The sequence below is a fragment of the Hipposideros armiger genome, unplaced genomic scaffold, assembly GCF_001890085.2.
Source record: "Hipposideros armiger isolate ML-2016 unplaced genomic scaffold, ASM189008v1 scaffold_659, whole genome shotgun sequence".
NCBI lineage: Eukaryota > Metazoa > Chordata > Mammalia > Chiroptera > Hipposideridae > Hipposideros > Hipposideros armiger.
Genome location: NW_017732009.1, coordinates 21,263 through 39,430, shown reverse-complemented (window position 1 = coordinate 39,430; position 18,168 = coordinate 21,263). Strand labels below are relative to the sequence as shown.

The window sequence follows — 18,168 nt, the reverse complement described above, 5'->3', positions numbered from 1 at the left end:
CTCTCCTTCATCCCCACCCCCTCCCAACTAACAACCCTCAGTTCTTCCTCTGTGTCTCTGAGACTATCTCCATCCACTTCTCCCATCCATTCAGTTTTTAGGGGAGTTTTAGATGACTGGTTCAATTTCCTTACTGTTGATTGGTCTATTTAGATTTTCCAGTTTTTCATGATTCAGCCTAGGAAGGCTATATGTTTCTAAGAACATGTCCATTTCTTCTAGGTTATTGAATTTGGTGGCATATAGTCCTTCATAGTATTCTTGAATGATCCTTTGTATTTCTGTGGCATCCATGGTAACTTCCCCTGTTTCATTTCTGATTTTGTTTGTGTCTTTTCTCTTTTTGTCTCAGTGAGTCTAGCCAAGGGTTTGTCAATTTTATTAATCTTTTCAAAGAACCAGCTCTTTGTTGCATTAATTTTTTCTGTTGTCTTTTTGTTCTCTATTTCATTTAGTTCTGCTCTGATTTTTATTATTTCCTCCATTCTGCTGACTTTGGGTTTCATTTGTTCTTCTTTTTCTAGTTCTTTAAAGTGTCACATGAGGTTATTTATCTGGGGTTTTTCTTCTTTCTTGAGATAGGCTTGTAATGATATAAATTTCCCTCTTATTATTGCTTTTGCTGCTTCCCCAAAATTTTGGTAGCATGTATTTTCATTCTCATTTGTTTCTAGGTATCTTTTGATCTGTCCTCTTATTTCTTCTTTGACCCAATCATTCTTTAAAAGTATGCTGCTTAATCTCCACAAGTTTGTGGTTTTTCCTGCTTTGTTTTTGCAGTTGATATCTAATTTCAAAGCCTTGTGATCAGAGAATATGCTTGTAATGATTTCAGTCTTCTTAAATTTTTGAGGCTAGTTTTATGTCCCAATATATGGTATATCCTTGAGAATGTTCTGTGTACACTAGAAAAGAATGCATAGTCTGATGTTCTAAGATGAAGTGCTCTATAAATATCATTTATGACCACTTTACTTAATGTGTTATTTAGGCCTGGTATTTATTTATTTTCTGTTTGGATGATCTATTCATAGCTGTCAATGATATATTTAGGACACCTACTATGATTATGTTTTGGTCAATTTATCCCTTTAGATCTGTTAGTAGTTGCCTTGTATATTTCGGTGCTCCCTGATTGGGGACATAAATATTGATAAGTGTTATGTCTTCTTGTTGTATAGTCCCCTTTATGATCATGAAATGTTCACCTTTGTCTCTTGTTACCTTTTTTGTCCTGAAGTCTGTTTCATCTGAACAGTTGTATGACTACACCTGCTTTTCTATGGATACCATATGCTTGCAGTGTCAATTTCCACACTTTCACTTTGAGTCTATATTTGTCCTTGTAGCTGAGATGAGTCCCTTAGAGGCAGCATATGGCTGGGTTTAGTTTTTTGAACCAATCTACTACTCTATGCCTTTTTATTGATGAGTACAGTCTATTTACATTTAGGGTGATTATTTTTATGAGGATTTCCTATCATTCTATCTTTGATTTTTTGGTAAGACTGTGTATCCATTGTTTCTTTGCCTTTTTGTTGCCATCTATTGTTTCAGTGTGTTCAATGTGGTAGTATTCTATGATTTCCCCCTCTATTTCTTCTTTTTTATGTTATATATTTCAGTTCTGGATTTTTTTTAGTGGTTACCATTAAATTTATGTAAAAGAAAGTTTCATATGTAGAGTACTCCATTTTCTTCAACATGCTCCATTCCCTTGTGCCAATTCAGACCTTTACTCTCTCCCCTTTTATGTGTTTGTTGTCAGAAATTATCCTTATTTATGTTGTGAGTTTGTTACTGCATTGCAGCATCAAGTTGTCTATTTCCTCTTCTTTTTAAAGTAATTTTTTTCTTCTTTACTCTGTATGTTATGTTTACGTGTAAAGTGTCTTATTTAGTGTAGGGGTTACCATTTCCTGCTTCTGTCTGTTCATAATACTACTGATAGTTTTGCATTTGTTCGCTTTTTTTTTCTTTCAGGTCTGATAGCCTCTTTCAGTATTTCCTGTCATGCAGGTCGTGAGTTAGAAAATTCCTTGAATTTCTGTATATCTGGAAAGGTCTTTATTCCTCCTTCATATCTAAAGGATATCTTTGTTGGATGTGTTATTCTTGGCTTATAATTTTTCTCTTTCAATAGTTTGAATATTTGATTCCACTCCATCCTGGCTTGTAGAGTTTCTGCTGAAAAATCTGATGATAATCTAATGGGCTTTCTTTTTTGATTACCATCTTCTTTTCCCTGGTTACCTTGAGAATTCTTTCTTTGTCGTTCATTTTTGACAGCTTCAATATGATGTGCCTTGGAGAAGGCCTGTTGGGATTGAGGAAATTAGGTGTTCTATTTGCTTCTTGGATTCAAGGATCCAGTTCTTTGCACAAGTTGGAAGTTCTAGTTGACTATTTGTTTGAATATACTTTCTGTTCCCTTCTCCGTTTTTCTCCATCTGATATGCCCATTATTCTTATATTGCTCTTTTTATCTTTTTGATGGAGTCAGAAAGTTCTTGTAGCATTCTTTCGTTTCTTTTAACTCTCAAGTCTCTCTCTTCTTCTATCTGTGTCATTTACAGATATCTATCTTTCGTGTCACTGATTATTTCCTCCATTTGGTCAGCTTTATTACCTAAGCTGGCTATTTCATTCTTTATTTCTTTTATTGAGTTTTTAATCCCCTGAAATTCCATTTGGTTATTTTTTAAAGTTTCAATCTCTTTGTTAAAATGTTCATGTTGTTCTTTGATTGTGTTTCTGAGTTCATTGAACTACCTGTCTGTGTTTTCTTGCATCTTGTTGAGTTTTTCGGTACTGCAATGTTGAATTATCTGTCATTGAAGTCACATATTTCCATGTCTTTAAGTTCATTTTCTGGAGACATTTCATTTTCTTTCTGAGCTGCCTTTTTTCCTTGGTTATTCATGGCAATTAATGAATTACTATTTCTCTTTCTAGGAATCTACAAGAGTGGATTCAGCAACAGGTTACAGGAAGGGGTCTTTCTTTTGCTCTCCAGTATGTGTTGGTGGAATGCTTTATTTTCTCTCCTACTGCAGGCTTTTATTCTCTCTCACACTGTAGTGTTATATTTTCTCTGTACTGTTCTAGCTTCTCACACAATAAGGGTATTCACTGGAAGGTAGATTTCTCTTCTGTGAGCAGGTCATCTGCATCTCAGGGCACCACCTCTGTGGGGGGATGTGAAGAGCTTCTGAATTTTCAAATCTCTCCCTACACCAGATTCAGGACCTGTGTATTTCAATGGTTCTGTTTACCCCTGCAGGGATCAGCCCAGATAGTTGGGGGCCGGGGTGGGGTGGGTTGTGAGGGGTGGTGGTCAGCAATGGCAGCAACCACCAATACAGCCAATCTTGCACCCAAGGCTCTCTCTCCTTCGCCGTACTAGTTGGGTTTTGAGTCTGTGGCTGTGGGCCACAGTTCTCAGAACTGCAAATATTCTGTTTTTTTGATCTGACACTGCTACTCTTCTGCTTCTAGCACTGTGTGTGTGCGGGTGGGGCGAGCTCTGGGAGGGTAGGGAGGGGCCAGCTAGGTTCTGTGCCTATGCCTTGCATCTTCTCACCCTACTTCACTCAGTCTTTACTCTGAGGTCTGCCATGAGGGTTGGGTCAGCCATGTTAATGCTGACCCTTCAGGTGGGACTGTGGGCCATAAGGGGAGCACTAAGAGTCCTAATTCTTCCCGCTCCCATGACTGCTGTAGCTCCGGAATGCAGGGAGCTGTAAGCTCTGGTCTATGTTCTGAGGCCCACATGGTGCATGTCTCTGTTTTTCCCCGTTCCCTCCTCCCCAGCTTGCAGAATTTTCCCATCTTTAGATGATTTCAAAATTCCAGGGGAGATTTCAAAAGGTTCTCCTCACACCACCATTTCTATGACATAATATATTTCCCAAAATTTAATGTGCATGTGAACCTGGGGTGGAATCTGGGATCTGTGGTTTCACAAGCTCCCAAGTTCTGCTTATGCTGCTAGTCTGAGAGGACTCCACTCTATGTCACTTTTTTTAAAAAGTAAAGGACATCAGGCAGTCACAGTTCTTGAGCTCTGTACATTTATATAGGTGCTAAACACTGATTGCTGTGTACTCAGTACTGTCTTGGTTGTGTGAGGGGGTTTCTGCCATTAAAGAGCGTCTAATTTAATTACACCAAATAGTCATGTTTGAAATGTCATAATATATGAAAATAATATATACAAACAGAAGTGAATATTTGAAGTGGAGTACAAACTGAGGGCCAATTATTATAGCAAATGCATTATTTAATCAGAAACAGAGTTGGCCAAAGAGAAAGGAGGATTGGAGAAAACATGTGGAGGTGTACCCTTGAGCATGAGGGAGTACATTTCTTCTGAGATGGGAGGGTAAAAGGTAAGGATGGGAGGTGGGACAGGTCAGCTGGGGGAGGTGAGTTCTAGATTGCTTTTACAGGGGAGAAGATTCCTTATTATAAGTATAAACATTTTAAATATTTGCTTTATGGCATTTAAAGCTTTAGTGAAATTTCTCCTATTTTTTTCCTGAGGGGCAAAATTAGGTTATACGTGATATGCTGCATGTAGAATGTATGTTATTGGTATATTTTGGAGGTACATCCACTGAGAGATTGTAGTTCTTACTGAGTTTGTATACTTTTATTGAACATTTATTGAAGCAAATACCTTCACTTCCTGGTTGTTGTATTTTTCTTTAGCACTTGAAAAACCCCAGAGACATTATAACTGAACAATTGTTAGATTTAGAACTTCATTATTAAAAGAAGGCTGTTTCTCAAGTTCTCCAAGTATTGATCAGCACAATATCCTTTGGAATCAATTGGAGTTATTATGTAGGAATCATAGGATGGAGAGCTAGGCATTTGAAATGGTTTGAACTTTGCTGCAAGTCTGTATGTTGATGCATTTTCTTAACAAAGAATATTTACATTTCAGAGGTCAAACATATGGGGATATTTAGCAAAAAGAAAACAAAAGTGGAGTGATGGAGTTACATGTATGCAATTTCATGTTATTATCTATATCCATTTATTAACTTACAGTATAAATAATTTATTTAGCTCAGCCATGCTATATAGTTAAGAGTTATAAGAGGCTGTAAAATAAACACAATGTTTTCCCTGTCCTTAAGGAGATTATAGTTGGAAATATACATATTATTTAAATAAGACTATATCATAAGACTGGTGTAATTTGGAGATGGAGAAAGCTTTGAGGCTTGGTATGGCTAATGGAAGCTTTATAGAAAAAAAATTGTGCTGAGACTTGAGTAATGGGTAGAAGCTGAAAAACGTGAGAGTTAAAATGAGGAGCCCAGTATAAGAAAATATGCAGAGGGCAGACATATCATGGCTTCTTTAGTGGGCAATGGAGAGACCGTATTTGGCTCTAGCAAAGTATTTGTGTAAAGGAGTAGTGAGAGATGCTTTTGAAAAAGCCGACTGGGGCCAGCCTGAGGAAAGCCTTATATGTCTAAGAAAATTGGACTTTATCCCTTAGACAGTGGGAAGTCATAATACCATGGTTTAGCACCTTATTTCTCAGACAGATATTAGACTAAAGATTAATTGCATCTTTATATACATATCATTTCACAGAGCACCAAGAGCTGGTATTCAATATTTCAGTATAAGTTAAGTAGGATATTGAATCAAAAAGCACAGAGGATGGTACTATATGAGAAAAAGAATGAAAAAAAGTATCATTAATATTTATACTCTGTCACGGTCACAATTGCACTTCGTTTCTTTGTTCTGTTCTTAATCTAATTTAAATATTTTTAGCATTAACTATGCTATGTAAAGGATTTTGAAAAGTCAGAACCATTGTGCACTCAGTGTCAAGTTTTCTGACAAGATATGAATCCTTTTTAAATGGATCAGCTAAGAGGGAATGGTGTCTTTAAATCATCATAGCAAGATGACTAGTACCAAATTGAGGGCAAATTCAGTGAATCACTATTATAATACATCCAATTTATCCATGCTGTAACACACATTTCCTCTTCAAAATCAGTGAGACCATAGAGACTCTGGCAGAAAGGCCTGGTGGTGTAATTGAGAGCCTGATCAATGATTTGGTGTGCTGATAAGTAGAGTAAGTCTGTGTCTACACAATGCTGATTTCTCTTTTTTATGCTGAAGGAAACAGAACTTTGGCCCATCATCCAGTTATTTCTAGATATTTCCAAAGGTTGAATATCAAGCAGCTATTATTTTTGCTGAATGCTTTTGTTTGTTTCCATTAGATGCTTGGCATCTTGTAGACAGAATTCTATTCACGATGAGAAAACTTTCCATTCTTAAGTTTCTTGTGGAATTTGTGTGTGTGTGTGTGTGTGAACTTCGTATCTTGGTAGAAATAAATCATTGTTTAAAAAAACTGCTGGTAAAATTCATTTTTGCTCCCTCTCATTTCATCCTATTCTCTTTAAAATGCAGCTGTCTATTAAAGAGGCAATGACATATTATTCAAAGAGAAAGGTACATGTATTCCCAAGAACAACCCATTTTGTGGTCAGCTCACTAGAAGATTTGTACCACTCTGGGAAATGGCCTACTCTCTCCATGTCTGACTGTAAAGCACAACATTTGGGACTGTACTCCAAAAGTTGATTGACAGACACAGTATATTCCCAGCAAGTTTTTACCTCTTAAAAAAAACCGCAGACTGTAAAGCCCTACATGTGGGTTCTTAAAAATGTCTAATTTTGTGACATTACCTTGTTCCTTCTACTTCATGTCCAAGCTCTTCCTCTTCACCTTTACAAAACCCACCCACCATTTAAGTTCTAGCTTGAATGCCCCCTTCTTTGGGAAGCTTTCACTGACTATACCAAAGGGAAGACATATCATCTTCCTTTGAACTGGCACCTTGTTGACAAACACTCATAGGCACTTATCACACAGTCTTATACCAGAGTAATTTGGTTATGTTTTATCTACCTTACAAGATACATTCTCAAAGAACAGAGACTATGTCTCATATATTTTTATATTCCCCCACAGAAACTACACAGCGCTGGGCATATAAGAGCCTCCCCCAAAATATTAATTGAATCAATTCATGCATCATATGTATTAAACTACAGACTTTCAAGGATGGAAATGACATTTTCAAAGTGTTAGGCAAAGGCAGGTCTTAGAAAGACAATTTATTGGGTTGTCAGAAAAGTCATGACATATTTTTTCTATGTTTTCCGTTGTAAAAACACGTCATGACTTTTCCGACAACCCAGTAATTACTCAGCTCAGGGTTTCTGTATTGAGTCCTGACATGAATGGGTTTGAGGAAATATGGCTGAGTTGAAGGGTCAATCTTGCTTTGGAAGTACAAGGGAAACATGACTTTGTGGTAGAAAAATTTGTTACAATTTAGTAAACATTGAGTCTAAATTTCATGCCAGGTACTGTGCTAGTATTGGGAACAGAAAGATAAGGAAGACAGAATCCTGTTTTTAAGATGCTCACAGTTAATTAATGAGGAATAAGGAAGGTGAGAAGTGTCAAGTAATAAGCAGAAGGAAAAGTCATTGTACATTACTGATACCAGTTAGACATTGAAAACAGCTAAAATGAGAGGAGATTCTTTTTTTATTCTTATTATTTTTATTAAAGTTAATTGGGGTGATGATGGTTAGTAAAGTTAATAGGTTTCAAGTATACAATTCCCTAATACATAATCTATATATCACATTGTGTGTTCACTACCCTGAGTCAATGGGATCAAATATATGGTGATGGAAGGAGAGTAGATTTTTTTTCTCCATCAAGCATTATATGAGTAGATTTATTATAGCTACTCCAGGTTTTAGAGTGATACAATGACCACAAAATTAAAAACCATCACTGTTATCACTGTTTATTTGACAATAGTTGGTTTAGTCTACAAGTTTAAGGCAAACATACTAATGCATTTGCTTTTTTTCAGAAATCATACTTAGAAAGATTATATAAAGTCTGTCCCAAAACTTCTAAGAAATATTCATTAATTAAAAATAAGTCTGATTAAGATGCTTTACCAGGATACATGAATGAGCTAACATGGTATACAATTTTTTAAAAACAAAATTCCAAAAAAGGTAATGGCAATCTTTATCTTGTTTGAAAGATACATTTTTGAAAGGGTTAAACTTCAGAAATTTCTTAAAGGTAAATAAGATTGGCAGCCATAAGGAATACTATTCATAAAATAAACAATTATAGAGGCTACTTTAAAAAAGACTGAACTTTGGGCTTTTGAGGAGGAGCGCACGAGGAGCGACAGCTGCTCTGGGGAGTACGCAGGTGCAGGAGTGCAGCGTTCACCATACTGACACACTTGTGGACAGCACCGCTCCATTGTTTCTCAGAAGAAAGGAGAGTAGATGCACTTTGTCAGCTGCTTCTCTTGTTTCCAGTGAGCAGTAAATGCCTAACATCATTAAGAAAACAAAAATACAATCTGAAGGAAGGCAGCCCTTTTTAACTAGAAGGTGGAGTGCGGCTTATGTGTCTCCATTTAACACTGCCAGGCAGTTCTGCAGCAACTGTAGGTTACCCTTTGCATGCTTCAGCTCTAACTCTGCCAGTTCCACTAAATTTTTTTCTGAATACAGCAACACTTCTTGTCTTAAAATCTGAGTTCTTGTTTTGCAGATTCAGATATTTTTTCAAATTTCTGACAACATAATTGTTGGGACGTTTCAGCCTGTAGAACATCTTTATTTTTCGCTCTTGCTTTATCCAGTGCTTTATTAGCATTTTCATAATCCACTAATGACCTAGATCTTTGATAGTGGAGATCCTTAGCAGCTTGAGATTCTCTTAAGTAATATTTTAAAAGGTCAGAAAGTTTGAGGTCTTCATCAGCAGACACTCGTGCTTCTATTTTTTCTCATTTTATCAAACAGTTCTGAAACTTTAAGGAAAAACTTGCATATATCTGTAGAATCCTGAGTTCCTAAAACATATAATGAAGAACCGATTCTATTGTAACCATCTGCAGCACATTTGTGGGATCTTGTCATCCTATCAGATTTAGCAGATGCATCCTTAACTCGGTTATGATATTCTAGAAGGAATGTTCATTCACGCTCAAAGAAATCATCCAAGTCCTTTACTCCTGAAACAATTACTCCATCTGCTGATTTAACCATGTTTTAAAAAAAAATCTTCAAGTTTCTCTTTTTTATTTTTCCCTCGCACACTTAAATCTTGATTATATTACAAGAAGACATGGAAACTTAAATATTTCCTTAAAATAAGATGTGCTGCCACACGACACAGAAATACCTCATGCATTGCAACAGTCTTCTTGAATATTGCCAGATATTCAGCTTCCAGTTCCTGTTTCATCTTTGTGAATTCATCATGGACCCTTCTTCTCCCAGCTTCTGTAGTTTTTCCCTTGAAGCATCAAAATCAGGTCTTGGTGGTGCTGGTGGGATACTGTAACCTGCATAGTCTTCATTTTCAACGAAGGAATCATGAAGCCAGATAAATTCCTCATGTTGTCGAACAACGGAAAACTCATTTTGTTTAAAATTTGGCAATGAACTCTTTGTGTGAACAGTGAATTTTGCTTTATCTCTCTCACTAAGAGCATCAGAAATGTCCCCCTGCAGAGCAGCATCACTTTGAAGATCTACATTTATTGCTTTAAGTCTGCGGTGCTCCTCTGAGAGGAAGTCGGGGCCATCGTCCAGGCCTTCCATCATGGCTGCTCAGAGGTGAGGGCTGGAGAGTAGATTTTTGAAGGCCCAGTTTCCTGCCTTCCTGTTTCATGTTCTTGGCTATTTCTGACAATTCCAAAGTCATACTACAGAAGAGCAGGACCTGTCAACCAGCTATCATAAGGTGATCCACAGATCGGTCTTCTTGACAGGAAAGTCACATTTTTTCTTAGTGGCTATGCCTTGGTACCTCTCCCTCTCACCTGGTGTAAGGCCAAAAATATGGTTAATACTTTCAAAGAATAGATAGGACATCCTCATGTCATAGAAAGGCCAAGGAGGATGATATCAGAAGTCTATTTCTATTATTGGATTTGAGAGCTTTCATTGACATATACATACACACAACCAGGACCACAGAGCTTCACATGCATATACACTTATACAACCCACATTCACACACACACACACACACACACGCACGCACGTACACACACACGCACGCACAGACTAAAGCATATGTGCACATGCACACAAACATTTGCACACTGCAAAAGCCATGAACCTCATCATTGGCTCCTGCTGCTTTCGGTTTTCCAAGGAGTTTGGATAAGGTTATTGTATGAGGTTGAATTCAACGGCTCACTTCTTGTCTCCCCACCCCTGCCTCCCATTAGCACCTTGTTTCTTGATTTGGAAGTGTCAGTTCTCCCTAGAAATCTCCTTCCTGGGGTCTGAACACTCATCCCAAGGATGGCCCGACACAACAACCTATTCTTTATTACTGTGTGAGTTCCTTTTCATGGAGAGTTTTTTTTGTTGCTGTCTGTTTGTTTTTCTATCATAGGGAAAATGTTTTAAAGGGACACAGGGACAAAGTAGATGTGTTTATGCTGGTTTGTGAACATGTAGATCTTTGTTCTTTTTATGCTCCATAAGGAACGCCTCAGATCTCCTATTGGTTTAGATTTTGATTTTTGCTTTACAGCTTTTGCCAAGTGACAATGGTTGTATATCAAACTGAATAACAGCCTGAACTTCATTACTTTAGGGAGCATTCTGCATTACCATTAGGGGATAATTAATCTATGATTCAATTCTCTGGTTAGGATAACTTTTACTAACAATGAGAGTCACAAAACACCTTTCACATGCCCAGAATTTATAGCATGTGAGACTAGTGAACATGGCATGTTTTATGAGGATCAATAATACAATTTAAATGCTTGCTGTATTTCAAACTCAGGAGAACAATATCAATTCAAACCTTACACAGCAGTAAAGAAACTCAAATGTCAAAGTTTTTGAAGTGAGACATGCATCAAACAGATTACTTTCTCCTCCCATACCAAGCAGCATTTTAGCTATTTTTAATCAGAGCAAGTTAAATATACCTCTTTATCTTTATGGACTAGGGATGCAGTTAATATTTTGCTAAACCTTTTTGAAAATACAAGGCTTATTAACAAGTTATGTTAATTGCTGGAAAAGAAGAAATTAAATGCTCAGGCTTTAAGCTGGCCTAGTTTAGAGATCCAAGTCAAAGAGAAAATTAATGGAAAGCTACCAGAATTGGACAAACATGGGGTTTGTCACTGTCTTGGTAATAGTCTAAGATGAGAATGAGAGAATGGAGGTGTCACCATGACAGGAGATTTTTGAGAAGTAATTGTAGAACTAACATAGCAGTAAAACGTTTCAGTAAAGAAGGGCCTGCTGAGTGGCTCAGTTGGTTAAGAGCTCACTCAAGAGTGCAAGCTCTGAGCAACAGGGTTGCCAGTTGGAGTCATGGCCCGAACTGAGCGGCCAACAGGTGGCAGGATGGTTCAGCTAAAAAAAAAAGTTTCAGTAAACAAAATCATAGTTATATGGAGATCACCAAATATGTCATGCTGGAAACATTGTGTTTTTGTCCCAGGCATCTTGGTTGTCATTGTTGGGCATCCACAGCTGGCAGCTCCCCTGTGATGAGTCAGAACAGAAATAAGTTGTGTTATTGCATCTTTGATTGGCCTCTCTGCCTGGACTTTGTGTTTACCTGCTGTGAATCCAAATGCTGGCCATGAACTCCCAGCCTGGACTGATCATGGAGGAGATGAAAATTACTGTTGACCTCAGCGGTCAACCCAAAGGAGGTTCAAAGTTTTGGAAACAAATGAAATGCAAAGACTGCTGAGGTGTCATTTGAGGTGGCAGGTGGGTTTAGTGAAAAGGAAGAGTGATAATTTTCTAAACCAATCTCCCCGTTTTTGAAATACTGATCTCCATTAAAAATTTTAAGCCATGTCTTATGGTAAGCTTTTTATCTTATTCTTCCTCAGAACAGTACTTAGGAACAGTGCTTTTGGATAAAATTTAATTTTTCACATTGATTCTCTGAGAGCTAGAGAGCATGCATAAGTATGAAACCTCTCTATGCTATTGGGTATTTAAAAAATGTATTTTTAGAGCATGCATTATAACCCTAATCCTCTCTTCTCCCTTTCATTCATCATCTACCTGCTAGAGATTAATAAAACATTTGAAGGAAAGAACTTCATTTAGTTTATAAACTTTTTTATCATGTAAGTAATACTTACGTGTTGTTGAAAAATCAGATAATGGAAATAAGCAAAAACAAGAGGAAAATAATGATAACACTTAATGGCTACTGAGGCCACCATTGCATTATACTCTGTATTTTTAATGCATGTGTATTTGTGTGTGTTTAAGAAAAAATAGACTATCATGAGTAATATGTAATATATATTCATATATAATATATTAGATATATAGCAAAACAGACACTATAATGCAATGCATACAATGTGTGTGTATATAAAAATATTTTACTATTTTAAGGAACATGCTATTTTGTAATATACTATTTTGCTTAACAATACTGTTTTATTTTCATAATTCAGCTCATGTAATCAATGCATTTAGGACATTTCTCCTGGCTATACATTTGTCTAGTTGTACTAGTTGTTTATAGCCTGGGTCTGATCTTTTGAAGCTGGGGTACATTCTGATTGCATGGTGCCCATGCCATACTAATTGTTAAGTATGTCAGTATTACACCTGAATGTCACAGGAAATCTTAATATGGTAGAAAATAGCACTCAATAGTTAGAATTGGGCTACAGGTAGCCAGGCAAAACCTGTCATGTGCTAGATGTCCATGGGAAATGTGGATGTGTCAATCTCCTTGCTCCCCCAACAGCTTACAAGGTAATTTGGTGGTCACACCATACATGCAAGCAAAGATAACTAAAAGTGCTACTACTCAGTATTGATTACCTGCCTCTTATCCACAGTTTTACTTTCCTCTGTTTCTGTTATCTGCTGTCAACGTGATCTGAAAACATTAACTGGAAAATTCCAGAAATAAACAATTCATAAGTTTCAAATTGTACGCTGAGTACTGTGATGAAATCTCAACAATCCACCCACAACTCGCAGGATGTGAATCATCACTTTATCCAGCATATCCATGCTGTGCATACAGTACAGTAAGATATTTTGAGAGGGAAAGAGAGAGACCGTATTCACATTCTTTTTATTAGAGTACATTGTTACAATTGTCCTATTTTATTATTAGCTATTGTTGTTAATCTCTTACTGTGCTTAATTTATAAATTAAACTTTATAACACATATATGTATAGAAAAAACATAGTATGTATAGCATTTGGTATTATCTGCCATTTCCGGCATCCATTGGGTCTTTGATCTTATCCTGGCAGATAAAAGGGGACTACTGTATGTTAATTAACAAATGAATAGTGTATTCTGCAGAGATATTAGAGTTCAGAAGCCTGGAATAGTCAGAGAAGTCTTCAGAGAGGAGGTCATATTTGAGATAAAAGGAGAATGGGATGCAATTCAAATGAAAGGAATAAAAAAAAGGTATGGTGTATCTGGAAAACTGCAACAAAATTAGTTTGCTTTCATTTTAATATTTTTTATTTTATTATTTTTATTAGTTTCAGGTGTACAAACAATATAATAAGTAGACATTTATGTACCACACAAAGTGATAGCCCCAATAAGTCTATTACCCACCTGACACTATGCATAGTTATTACAATATTATTGACTATAATCTGGGCTTCCTTGAGAAATGGCTTCTGGTTAGGTTTTTTTTTTTTTAAAGAATTTTATTGGTGAATTGGGGGGATGGGAACAGTGCTGGGGAATTGGGGGAAGGGGGACAGACAAGTTGCCGTCGTTTTGTTCTTCGGTCTAGTTGTGGAGGATGTTGCTTCACTGGCCCAAGTTGGCACCATCATTGCGCTCTTCCCGGGTGAGGCAGGTCAGTCGCCGGCTTCTGGACGGCCGCTCACTGCGGCTGCTGGCCGCTCACGCTGGCTGCTGGCCGCTCACGCTGGCTGCTGGCTACATACGGTAGCCCATGGCAACCCACTGCCACAGGGGACTGCAGCCCACGCCGTCGCCGGCGACTCACAGCAGCCCAGCTCCAGGTTGAGCCATTGTTCAGCATCTTAGCTGTAGAGGGCAGTGTCACTGGCCCTCATATGTGGGATCCGAACCGGGGCCCTCTGGCGTCCCAAGCCAGTTCTTAACCATCGCGCCACTCGGCCGGCCCGGCTTCTGGTTAGGTTTGACCAATTGGAGACACTAGTCAGAAATTAGAGGGCAGGAGAAGTGGAGAAGCCATGGTACCCCTTGCCCTGCTTTCATTGGTTTCTGGCAGTTGGCAGTGTCTCCTCTGTGGCTCTAGTTCATACTGGGAAGCTACAGAGTCCCACCTTCTGTTGAGTGGTTCTTCCTCGCAGGTCCCAGCTCCTTCTTGCTAGCCTTGGCTCCCAGTTCCCAGGCTCTGGCGATATTATCTCCTGCCTTTGTCTGTTAGCCCTATGGTTGGTAGCAATTTCTTGCAGTTACTAAGCTCTAGGTTGCCTCATCTTTCCCCCATTTGCTCTTTCTGCTCCTCTGACACTGTTGTAACTTATTTCCTGGCTGAATCCTGTCTGATACAGTTTGTAGCAGGAAGTGGAAAAGACAAGGCTGGAATGATGGTTAGGGCCAGATTGGTAAATGACTGTTTCTTGCCTAGGTAGGCAAGCTTGCCATACTATAAGAACCTCCAAAGAGAGAGAGAGAGAAATATATTCAGCTGCTGAAAGGTCAGTGTTTTCCTCCCATAGATTTCAGTTTAATTCCTGGGATGTCATTTGTAGCAAAAGCATGGAAGTGACCTGAATTTCTCTTCCTGTTCACTCCATGCACCAATAGACGTCCAAAATAAGGATCAAAATGGAGTGGAATTCAGCTTTTTGGCAATGAATCATGTAATGTAGATAGAGACATACAGCAAGCAGTGGGACCACTGACACCTGGGTCTGCCTCGGGAGATATCAAAGTTTCTCAGGTGGAGGAGATGTGTAAACTAAGTCTTGAAAATTGGTATATTAGTTTCCTATTGCTGCTGTAACAAAATATTGCAAATGTAGTGCCTAAAACAACACAAAATTATTCCCTGACAACGATGGAGGTCAGTAGGCCAACATGCCTCATGGGGCTAAAATCACGGTGTTGTCCTGAGTTCCTTTTGGAGGCTCTAAGGAAATAATCATTCCCTTGCCTTTTTCAGCTTCTAGAGGTACCTGCATTCCTTGGCCTATGGTTCTCTTCCTTCATCTTATAAATAAATCAACAACATAGCATCTTCATACCTCTCTCTCTCTCTCTCTCTCTCTCTCTCTCTCTCTCTTATCTTTCTTACAATGACCCATATGATTTCCTTGGATCCCATTGGAGAATCGAGCATAATTTCCCCATTTAAAGATAGGAATCACATCTGAAAAATCCCTTTTGCTATGTAAGGCAGCATTCACAGGTTCTGGGGATTAGGACATCTTCATGGGAAAGATATTATTCTGCCTAACACAATAGGGTAGGCGCTCATTAGGTGAAAGACAGAAGGGAAAGTATAGTCCCATCAGAAGAAACAGAATGTGCTGTACAGTGGCATAAAAGGATGTAGCAGTCTACCCCATCGGCAGACACTTATTATTTCTCTAGGTAAAAAAGCACGTTCACTAGGACCTCAGAAACATGTACTGTTCCTCACATCCTTTCACTGTAAGGAGAAACAAGCTGTTTAAGCCAAAATATAGGCTACCCTAAAGCTCACTGGAGTTGTAATAATCCCCTCATGGTTCCCATTAGCCTGTTTTGGCTTTCTCACCTGTCTAAGTCCTTTGGGGCTGTTATAACAAAAATGCTATAGAATGGGTAGCTTGTAAACAAGAGAGATTTATTTCTCACAGTTATGAAGGCTGGGAAGTCCAAGGTCAAGGTGCTAGCATGTTCAGGGTCTGGTGAGAGCTGGCTTCCTGGTTCTTAGACTGCTGTCTTCTCACTGTGTCCTCACATGGATACAGGGGCAAAGGAACTCTCTGGGGTCTCTCTTGTAAGGTCACTAATCCCATTTAAGAGGGTGCCACCCTCATGATCCAATTACCTCTCAAAGGCCCCACCTCATGATATCATCACATTGGAGATTAGGTTTCAACATATAAATTTTCGGGGGACACAGATATTAAGACCATAGCACCACCAAATAGCTATGTAGTTTGGAAAGAATCACTTACCCTCTTTTAGTCATAGCTTCCTTCTCTGTAGAATGGTGATAGAGGATCCCAGCCTCATGGGGCCATTGCTATAAATCAGGGAGATAATTCTTGTGGAAGTTTCCAGCACACTTCCTAGCACACAGCTCCCACTTTATTCAAGAAGCCAAGGGCAAATTCAACATTTTTAGAGGCAAAAGAGCCTATGATCTGGTAGACGGGCTGACTCACCAAGGGTGGGACAGAACTAAGGTTGGAAATATAGAACTGACAAGTGATACAGGAAAATTCCCTAAACAAGACCAAGTAACTAGGGGAAGACTGATGCTATGGTATTTCAGAAAAGAACACACATAGTGAGTGGGTCAACTGGGACTATAGTGGGAGGCTATATTAATATCTTTAGGGAGCTTTTACTCAGTGTTAAGATAGGTAGTAAGGGCCATTGTAAATCTCACAGATGCCAGGGTATCAAGGCTGGTGGCCATATGCAACCTTAGGACATCTTTCAGATGCTGGTAAACCTATGGGCATGTTTAAAAGATTCAGCCATTACTCAAAAACATGATCAATGTAATCCAATCATTACTCAAATTCATAATGCTCAAATATTTCAGCAATAATGTATAAAGGGCTTTTAATAATTTTTTTCCTATTTCTGGTACCTAATGCTGTGCGATAAACAAAGACCAGGCCAGGATTGGGTGGCGAGTGGATGCAATGGAACTAAGCATTTGTCTGTCCCTTGTTTCTCCACTAATAGTAATTATAGTCATTAGTATTTAAAGAACACATGCTACATACCAGGTGATCTTCCCAGCAATATTCTGAGAAAGGCACTATTCTATAACCCATCCTACAGGTTAGGAAACTGAGGCTTTCAGAGTTCAAGTAACCTTGTCAAATTCACAAAGCCAGGGAGAAGTCGAACTAAAAAGTCGACCTAGTTGAACAATGTTCTTAATGACTACATCGTGCTACTAATATACCATACCTCAAACAAAATCTGTCTCTGTCATTATGGAAATTATATATATATATATATATATATATATATATTCACATATAGTTGACATACAATATTATACAACATCAGCTTCAGGTGTACAGTGCAGTGATCAAGTCTCTACCCCATCCATGATGTGGTCTCCCTAGCAAGACATGTGACCATCTGACACCCTACAAAATATTTACAACATTATTAATTATATTCCTCGAAATGTCTTTCAGGTCCCTGTGGCAATATATATTGTAATTAGGAGTTAGGTATTTAAGCTGTCTAATCCCTTGCCCTTCTCCCTCATCCCCTCCCTTCCCAACTAGCAGCCATCAGTTGTTCCTCCATATCTCTAAGACCACTTCTGTTTACTTTGCTCGTTCATTCAGTTTTTTAGATTCCACATATAAGTGAAATCATATGGGATTTGTTTTTCTCTGACTGACTTATTTTGCTTAACAAAATAGTCTCTAAGTCCATCCATATCGTCCCAAATGGTACGATTTCATTCTTCTTTATAGCAGAGTAATACTCCATTGTATAAATGTACCACAGTTTCTTAATCCAGTCATCTACTGATGGGCATTTCGGTTGTTTCCAAGTCTTGGCTATTGTGAATAGCGCTGCAATAAACATAAGGGTACATATATTTTTTTGAATTAGTGTCTTGCATTTCTCTGGATAGATAACCAAGAGTGGAATTGCTGGGTCATATGGTAGTTCGATTTCCAGGTTTTTGAAATAACTCCATACTGATGTGCATAGTGGCTGCACCAATCTACAGTCCCACCAACAGTGCACCAGGGTTCCCTTTTCTCCACAGCCTCACCAGCACTTGTTGTTTGTTGATTTATTGATGATAGCCATTCTGACCAGAGTGAAGTGGTATCTCATTGTGGTTTTTATTTGCATTTGTCTAATGATTA

General features: G+C 38.3%; 1 pseudogene; it reads right to left on the bottom strand.

The window, feature by feature from the left end:
- Positions 1-8,405: 8,405 nt before the first annotated feature.
- LOC109372702 (sorting nexin-6 pseudogene) lies at positions 8,406-9,711 on the bottom strand (annotated as a pseudogene).
- Positions 9,712-18,168: the final 8,457 nt, after the last annotated feature.